The sequence below is a fragment of the Phaethon lepturus genome, unplaced genomic scaffold (genome assembly GCF_000687285.1).
Source record: "Phaethon lepturus isolate BGI_N335 unplaced genomic scaffold, ASM68728v1 scaffold10029, whole genome shotgun sequence".
Lineage (NCBI taxonomy): Eukaryota > Metazoa > Chordata > Aves > Phaethontiformes > Phaethontidae > Phaethon > Phaethon lepturus.
Window position 1 is genome coordinate 45318 of NW_010565534.1, and position 8570 is coordinate 53887.

Below are 8570 nucleotides of genomic sequence, written 5' to 3' on the forward strand. Positions count from 1 at the left end.
CTGAGTAATCGTGTATCCTACACGTTAGGAATTTTTGTTGTCGCACATCAAGTACCGCTATCAGAGTGATTGCTGAATGGTGTGTAGTGGGGCGGGGGGCAAATCTATTACAATGCATGGGAAGGCAGACAAGAAGTGTATTTCTGCCCTCTTGAGCAAAGCCCTTAAGCAGCTGTGTACTCTGTTGGCTTCAGGGACTATTTCTGCGTTTGATATTTGCAAATATGCGCAAGTACTTTGTTGAATCGATGCTTCAAACAGCACCAGTGTGAGCAGTGGCAAAAGAACTTCACTGACTTCTGTAGCATAGGAGAAACATCCTCCTGTGTTTTTTAATAAGCTGAGCAGATCTGGAGGAGGATATCCTCCAGAACTGAATGCACCTTGCATTTGATATATAAAAGGTGGGGAACCATATTTTTAAATTGTGTAGCATGGCAATCAGTTATGTGGGTTTCGATAATGCGATCAAGTTGTACCCTTGGCCTTTCACGCAGGCCCCAGGACTGTCCTGTGTTCTCCTTCTTCTGAAATGTATCCCAAAGAGAGATTTAATTTAGTGAGCGTACTGAAATTTCCTGAAAGTAAAGAGAGAGAACCTCTTCCAGAATTGTCATCTCTGAAAATTGTATCAGTTTCCCTGCTGTTCCACAAGTGAGCGTGTGCAGGACAATAAACCATGGGAATAAAAGCATAAAAGACCCACTCTTTGCTGTAATGAACACTTAAATACAAGTCTGCATCTCTTATGTGAGTTGAAATAGCTCACATAGATATGTCCACCCATGTAAATATCCAATATATACTATACACTCATCAGCCTCCGTACTTTCAAAAATACTAACTAATGCTCCACAAGAAACATTTATAACCTGTAAACACACTATTCATGCACACATAACCGTTCACATTTATATAATGGACCCAGTAAACAAGCTAAAAATACATATTTAAAACATTGAATAATTACATCTGCCTTATAAATGTATCACTGATAAGCAAAATTCACAACAGTATCCATCCCCACTTGTATAAGTGTACGTGTACACAAAATAGCTAGCTCTCCTGCCACACACACGACAGTAGCTCTCAGAAGCTACCCCTATTGTTCCTGTGCACAAAGTGCACACAGTTATTCACAAACACACCCTCACACAAACTTGCATACCTGAATTCTGCATTTTAAAACGCCACCTGAGGACTGTGTTATTCACCGTGAGTCCGGGTGCCTGCATACAGACATAAACGCACACGTTGCCTTTCCGGCAGGCAAACCTACATGTTCAAATGGTTTTCCAACACCACACAGCTAAATCCTGCACTGCACAACACAAACGCATCCTGTAACCCTCAGCTGTGCAGAGATGTGTGTTTCTGTCCTGTGATCATTAATGAGAGTTTTTGAGCGTTTTTGAGCAAACAAAAGCTGTTTCTTGTTCTTTTTCTCTTTGTGACAGGATAGTTGGGAAACACCTTTTTAATGCAGGAGAATTAATGAGCTGTGAATGGAGGCAGGAAAGGAGACTTGCTTACAGTAAAGGCTTTGTCATTCTGCTTGATTTTAGAATCATAGAATAGAATCACAGAGTCATTAAGGTTGGAAAAGACCTTGAAGATCATCAAGTCCAACTGCCAACCCAACACCACCACACCCACTAAACCATGTCCTGAAGTGCCACGTCTGCACGTTTTTTGAACACCTCCAGGGATGGTGACTCCACCACCTCCCTGGGCAGCCTGTGCCAATGCCTGACCACTATTTCAGTAAAGAAATTTTTCCGAATATCCAATCGGAACTTCCCTTGGTGCAGCTTGAGGCCGTTTTGTTTCAGGGTTTGGGGACTGGAGCGGGAGGGAGCCCTGCAAGCCAAGTCATTTTACTGTATCAGTTGCTTTCCTAGGCCTGGCTTTTTACCTGTGCTGTTCTTGTGCAATGTCACTAGTGCTCATGTATGGCCAAGCTGACCCGTATGCCTTGTATCCTTTTTTTTCTTGTATGAGTTTCTATACTTATGCTTATTAAGACTATTCATTTTGACTAAAGTACGTTTCTTAGACTGATCTGAAGATATCTAGAGATGAAAAATGCAGCTCTTTCCTTGGTAGTTGGTTCCAGGGGTTAATCAATGTGGCTGTTAGAAATGTCCCTTTACTTTTAATTTTAATTTGCCTGGCTTTAACTTTCACTCATTTCAAGACCTGTCACCCATTTTTAGGCTTAAATTTACCCTCTCGTTGTTTTCTCTCACTTTTTATTACAAATATATTTCTATCAGAAATAGCAGATCATGAAGCTGAGATAAGAGGGAATGTTATTTATGCTCAAGTAATTAATACCCCGTGATAAGCTCCATGCATTGCCAGCTGTATCTGCTGCAGTATACAAGAGGCATGTTGCCAGAATGTGTTAAGCAGCAGTTTGGTGGATGATGGAGAAGATATTTAATTAAGTTACAGGGAAACTAGGCAAGATTTCAGTCCATGCACGGAAGTGGCAGCAGTTTCCATTTCAAGACTAGTGAAAACAGTGGATAACTACTGCAATTCTGATATTTTGACTGACACTAGTCAGGACTTCATTTCCAGGGCTGCACCGTCATTTAGCTGTGTGGGCAAAGCAGGGGAATCTAGCTGTTGGCATTTTATTATATGAAGAAGTCAAGTCCAAATTCTGATCTCTTTTAGGGAGATGGTCCTCTTTCAGGGAAATGAGCAGACGTTCTAGTGGAGCCTGGGGGTCTCTCTGCTTTGCCAACATCTAGGAGACCCGAACTCGGCCCTTAAGTACCAGTGGTTGTGCTTTCGGGGAATGGAGGGGAGGGTTGCGTTTTCAGACTTCATTGCGTGTAAGAGAATGCATACAAGGGTGGCTTGTGTTGAACAACAGGTGCTTGTGGAATCACTTCTGCTAAAAAGTAAAGTCTAATTCTGCAGTTTTGCTGGAGGAAGTTTGTTATTTGCCTTACAGGACTGTCTAGGCATCCTGCTTAAGCTAGAACCGGGCAGCACAAACATGCAACTACTTTCCCAAGAAGCATGAAATCTAACTAAAGTCTCACTGAAGCCTGTGTTTCCCGTGTCGATATGAACACAATTCTAGAGTGACTTCAGTGATGCCACTGGTTTAGCAAGCACTGAAGGTCACTGGTGTAAGCAAATACAGAATTTAGCTCAGTGGGGTGAGCTTAATGAGTGGAAAAAATAGCCTGTTTTAATTAACTCCAGTAAAATCAGGAGTAACTCCTCAGAATTAATGCTATATTTTGGTTGGTTTAGTGAGATCAGAACCAGGACATGAAGTGGTAAAAAGGTTGTAAAGGTTTGCTTTTCTTCACCAAGCATTTGAGTCATAGTCCATCTCTAAGTAGGGACAGAGAAGAAAATCAACGACCTTTCCTTACCTGGAAGTAGAAATGAGATGATCAGTGCAGCGTAGCATTATTTCCCACCCTCCAGGTTATCTCTTCAATGCCGCAAGAACAACACTGATATAGAGCCACTATTACTGCTCCTGATACAGAGAGGGGGGCAGGTGTAGCACTCCACAGCAAAAAGCTGAGCCTTTAAATTAATAGTCAAATACTGTAACTAACAGTGGGCAAGGAGGAGGGGAAACGCCTTGGCTGAGCCATCTAAATAGGAGTTTGTTTGCCAAGGAAGATGGCAAGAGCTCAGTGGCTCCTGAATGAAGCCGTGGTTGGTCTGTTCAAAGCAGTAGCGGGAGGGACAGTGAGGTGGCTCTAGCTCATGAGGTCCCATCGTTACCCAGGGCATGTGGAGTGGCTGTTGGATTTAACCGAGTCTAATTTAATACCAAATAGAGCAAGTTATTTAAGGAAGGGTGATTCAAAATTGAAACTATTCTTTCAAGCCTCATCTTGTAATTGAAATATCCTCATTCAGCATAAGACCATTGCAGGAATATTTTAAGGTTTTCATGCTTTTTGCAGTTACAATGTGCAAATTCAGCAACACTAGCCTGCGTTTTCTGAGTGCAAATGCATCATATTTTTGACCCATTGCTCTTTCAATATATTTTCCTTTAAGGAACTTTTCATTGGATTGAATTAAATTGTGTTTTTATAGTATGCAGAAACAGCAGGTATGGGCTAGGTCGAGAAAGCACCTAACTCACTGTCCCAGTCAGTGAAGGCTTTTGGGGTTCATGTCAGAAAAAACTCATCTTAAAATAGGTCCTTTTAAAATTTTTACCGTAGTCCTCAAATCCTGCATGGATTTAGAGCTCACAAAACTAAATGCAGATAAAGCCAAAGGTTAATAAAAAATTCTGTGAATCTGTGTTTCTATCCCATAGAGGAAGCAAATGCTTCCCCCTTTGTTACCCAAAGATCCAGTAGTGCATACATATCCTTGTGTGCTGCTAACTAAGCAGTGAAACCGAAACATCTATTCCCATTGCCCAAAAGTGAAAGAAATGCACTATAGGAAAGCACAGAAATAGAACAGCCTGTCAGATAAAATACCTGATGAGAGCCAGGATGACAACTATAACCCTCCATGTTTATGCAGATTTATCACTAGATGAGAAGAAAAACTCACAGTAACAGGAAAATTAATGATGGTAAAAGCTATTCAGTATTCATACCCCCCCATGTTTGTTCCGGGTTGTTCTATCATGTGTCCGTCATTTTTATGCCAAACAAATGAGCAGTACAAGCACTACTGAATTCACGCCCCATCTGCCTCCCTCGCATACGGTAGCAGAGCTCAGCTGTTTCTCTTCCTCCCAGAATAGAAAGAGGAGAGACAGATACCAGGTGCAGGCAGGCAGAGTCATTGCCTGATGGACCCTTGAAGGAAGGCCATGAGGGGTTTGTCCTTCCCAGAACGAAACTTCTCTTCGCTGCCAAGCTGAATAAAGAGACAGACCGCACGGCTGAAGCAGCAGTTGGAAACGGAGAGAGAGCAGGACCAGGACCCCAGATCCTGTGGGGCAGTTGGAACAACTCTCCAAGTACCTTTCAATAGCAGAGACAAGAATTTTTTTTTCACATTTAATTTCACTATGTCAGTTTATTGAATCATAGCTGTCTTGCTGCCCTGTGCTTCCCCTGCCTGTTTTTCCTACCCAGCTGCTTTCAGCCTTCTTGCAGTGAGATTGCACGCTGCGGGCTGCGGGACTGCCCCGGTTGTGTCCGTGGAGTGGCTAGCACAGCGGGGCTGAGTCTTGCAGTTATCCCTGCAATACGCATACTAGACAATCATAATAATGAACTGGACATATAACTGGTCCTAACTGGTGTAAATGAACAGCTAGCCTAGAACAAAGTGCTGTGCTTCATTATAGACAATATTAAAGAAGGCAGCATAATTGATGGCTAAAGCAATGGGCTGTGACTCAGAGAACTTGTGTGTTATCCCTGACTCCCACCGACCCGCCCGTACGATTCTGTGCGAGTCAGTGCTTACACATGTTGCTTTGTTTGTCGTTTCTGTTTAGGCTCCAGTTCAGGAAGGCCCATGAGCATGTCCTGAATTTTAAGCTGGTTGATTTTTTGAGTTGGGGCTTTATGACTGCAATTTAATTGAGGCTGGAGCTAGTTCATATTCTGGGTTGGTTCATGCAACAAACAGTGAAGTGGGACACTGTCACAAGGCATCGTATAGCCCTTAAAAGAAGGGTAGGTCATCTTCCTGGTGATTTCACTCTCATCAGCATGGTCACTGATGTGGAGAAGAACCAGCCTTGTCCAGGAAGAGCTGTGGCCAGATAGGGGGAACCAAATTGGAGAGGAGACCCAAACAGGGGAGAGTGAAGCTCTTGCACGACCATGCAATCGTGCCAACTCTAAGATTTCTGACTTTCAAAACCTGCAGGCCCATATGCTTTTTACATGGAGAAGGTGGGGTGTGCAAACCAAACCCCTAAGAAAACCAACAGTTTCCATGGGGCAGACTGACAGAAGCAGGAATTGCTCTTCATCCCAGCGACTGAGCTGTGTCCCTGCACAGTGCAGTCCGTACAAGGAATGTGATCAGCTTATGCCTTGTTTTGATGGTTGACATGGGGGTGTTCAGTGTAAGGACAGTTTCCGTACCTGGAATAGTAATTGTTCCATTCACATAAAACTTTAAATTGCCTGAGCAGTTGTACTCTTCTGATGAGCTTTCTGCCTCCCTAGATCCTGTCTGATTCAGGCTTTATTCATGGGCTCTCCTGACCTTTTCATTACTCAGAGTCTCTCATGGATCCTGCCCTCTGTATATTACCACATCAGTTTTTCTCGTCCTGCTTGACATTTAATTTTTATTAACTGTAGTGTAGGTAAAGTTGTTTTCCTTTGTTTTCCACACTGTGTTCTTCTCCTGCTCTCTAGGCAATAGAAACTGTCATTCCAGAAACACAAGGGGGAATTTTCTTTCTTGACATTTTGAGATTTTCCAGAAGGACATGGAAAATTAAACTTGGGTTTAAGGTTAATAATATCTCCTTGAGCTGATGGGAATTATAGAGTGGGTACATGAAAATGAGCCTCATTGCTGACCTGCAGGGTCTAAGTGTGTTCTTCCGTATCTTGTAGCACACCAGAAGGTATCTACTGGTCACTGGAAAACCCTTCTGCGCCTCCTACTTCGTGTGTGGCTGGCACTCTTTCCATTTTGTGCAAAAAGTGGGAGCACATGGTTAGCCTTTGGGTATGATGGAGAGAGACATGTTGATGTTTTCCAGCCGTGCTTAACATATTTGCCACACCCTTTGAAGAGGTGTCTCTTCTTACTCATTTAACTGAAAAATCACATTAACTTAAACAGTTCAAGCAAAAAAGCAAGTAAAGGGACTATTCACAATGACACCCAAAACAGTTAGGAATATTTGTGAGAGACAGAAGAAGATTGGGTCCTCTTTATTTGGGAGGTTCCTAGCAATTAACAGAAGCTTTCTCTCGCTCAGATTGTGTGTTGTCTCCTGTGGTTTGCTGGCTAATTAACAAATTCTTGCCTCAAAAAAATAAAATTCTCTCCATCTTTTTGGTGATTCACTGTGCATGTTTCACTGTGAAGTGTCTTACATCGAATTTATAGTCTATCTTAATCTGTATACAAGCATGTTAATACAAACATTTATTGGATATAGATATATGGCTCATTTCTGACACTAATGGACAATAGAGAAGCATAAGCTAATACCGAATCTCACTAAAATTAAATACTTTAATTCTGTTCAATAAAGCAACTTAATCTTCAAATGTCAAGGGAAAGCATCTCAAATAAAAAGTTTTCTGTGTGAAGACTGATATATTTTATATTCCAAAATAATGAAATATTTCCCATTTGTTTTAGGTCAAAAGTTGAAAACAGATCTCTGAATTTCTCATGTGACAGTGGTATTATTTATTGAGTAATAGTATTTTGCAACTCTGTGTACAAGGGAATATCAGATGTCTGAAGAATTAATGAATATTCAAGGCGTACTGCTTTGCAATGATCTTCAGCTGATAGCTGCGTTCATTCATACGCATTTAAGTATGAATCTAAGTAAAGCTTAGATTTGCTCATTTTTCATAAGCCTTCCTTAGAAGGGAGGAAAACAATCAGGCTGTGCTTTTATAGAGTGAATTTGAAATTAAAATTAGACGTTTAGGTGTCATTTCAGTTGTAAAGTAGCCTTTATTTCTGATGGTGGGAACAGGGTTTCCAATTATGTTTAATTTGTATGCACAAGGCTTGGTTAGACAAAGTATTAAGGACTCTTAGTTGTTCATAATATTTCCATAGTGCACAGGGCTTTTCGACACCGTCACTAAATTATTTCCTGGAAGCAGTTGTTCACTATATTAACGTAATATATCCCACGCATAGTAAAACAAACTGTTTGGCCTTTCAAAGGAGAGGACCCTAATCTTAATAAATACTGAATTATAAAATCCCTGTATAGGGAATACAAGCTAATTCTTTTCTTACTCACCAGCTGTGAACTGCTACGTGTGATGTATGGTACAAACTCTCCAGGAAAGAGGAGCAAATTGAAAACACTACCCCTGTGGGTTCCCTTATTAGACTTGAAGTGACTGTGAAATTCACGGGACACAGCTCATTAAAACAAGGCTGGCAATCTGTGACCCTTGAGTAGGAAGAGGAGATTCATGCTGAAAAACAGGCTGTTGCTTTGATTGTGGGGTAACTCAGCTATGGAGGAGAAAAAATTTGTATAGCTGCTTATTAACCCACTCGTTACTAGAGCATGTTGGCCCTTATCAAATGCATCTTCAGGAGAATAGGTAAGCATTGGCTAGGTCACTTGGGCCCAGCCTAAAAATGCACTGTTGGGACCCCTGGAGAGCCATTTCCCATCACAGCTCCCGCGCTCTGAGGGGTGTTGTGCTTCTTGGACACGTTCATGATCTGGTATGCAATGCATAAGGTAATGAAAATTTCAGTGGCTCGGTATTTCATCCAGTAAAGTGGAAATTCATGACACTACAGGGCCATGAGCTAAATATTTTATTTTTTTCATGACTGAGAGGTTTAAACGGTATTTGAGGGTATGGCCTAATACTTGCAGAGCACTCCCTGACCCAGGTGAGTGTATCAAGAGGAGGAAAGTTTCA